The sequence below is a fragment of the Chroicocephalus ridibundus genome, unplaced genomic scaffold (assembly GCF_963924245.1).
Source record: "Chroicocephalus ridibundus unplaced genomic scaffold, bChrRid1.1 SCAFFOLD_846, whole genome shotgun sequence".
NCBI classification, from domain to species: Eukaryota; Metazoa; Chordata; class Aves; order Charadriiformes; family Laridae; genus Chroicocephalus; species Chroicocephalus ridibundus.
Window position 1 is genome coordinate 63 of NW_026961396.1, and position 938 is coordinate 1,000.

Consider the following 938-nt stretch of genomic DNA (forward strand, 5'->3'; position numbering starts at 1 on the left):
TTTGGGGGGGGGACACACACACGACACCAGACGGACGGCCGAGGGGGGGTCCTGAGAGCAATAAATAACGTGTGTCCCCCCCCCCTCGCCGCGAGCAGCGTGTGATTTCCCCCCCCTGCCATGCGGGGGGGGGGGGGGGGTGCGGGGGGGTCCCCGGTGCCAGTAGTGAAGCCAAAACAGCCCAAAACTTGCGGGGGGGGGGGGGGGGGGTCCCATGGCCTCCCCCCCCCCCCCAACCTGTGGTGGGGCCATCCAGTGTATTTCGGTGGGGGGGGGGGGGTGTCCCGGGGTGGGGTCAGAGGAAAACGAATTCGTCGGTGATGGATTTTTTTTGGGGGGTGGGGGGTTTTTCTGGGGGGGGGCAGCGGTGGTGGTGGCGGCGGGGGGGGGACGAGCCCCTGATCCGGCGCTTGCCCCTCCGCCAGCGTGAAAATGGGGTATCGCTCCGGCGCCGTGGGGGGGGCCAGCACCTGGAAAAGGTTGGCGGGGGGGGGGGGGGGAGTTTAGAAAAAGGGCGGGGGGGGGCACCCCAAAAATATCTGTCGGTCCCCCCCCCCGGCCCCCCCCCAAGCGGGGACTCACCCGGGCCAGGTCGGCGCAGAGCTCCTCCAGGCCGGGCTCCCCCCGGCGTAAAATCCGATGGTGCAACTGGGATCCCTCTTCCCGAAAGCCATTTTTCCGGGGGGTTCCGCAGTGGAAGGACTTGTTGGGGGGGGGGGGGGGGGGGGAAATTAGTTTTTTTTGGGGGGGGGGTCACACCCTTTTGGACACCCCCCCCCCGGTCTTCTGCACCCACCTGCAGCGGGAAGCCCTCGCGGGAGGTGTCCACGGCCGGCTGGCAGAAGTGGGGGGTCCAGGTAGAGCAAGAAATCGTCTTGGGGGGGGGGGGGAGGAAATAAAAGGGTTTGGAGGGGGGGGGGAAATTAGGGGGTGTGTCC

General features: G+C 68.1%; 1 long non-coding RNA gene across 1 annotated transcript; it reads right to left on the reverse strand.

The window, feature by feature from the left end:
* Positions 1–254: 254 nt before the first annotated feature.
* On the reverse strand, positions 255–879 carry LOC134509389 (uncharacterized). The gene is made up of 3 exons (XR_010069327.1): positions 797–879; positions 583–702; positions 255–470 (listed from the first exon to the last, which is right to left on the reverse strand). It is a non-coding gene; the product is annotated as an uncharacterized LOC134509389 (long non-coding RNA).
* Between the last annotated feature and the right edge of the window lie 59 nt (positions 880–938).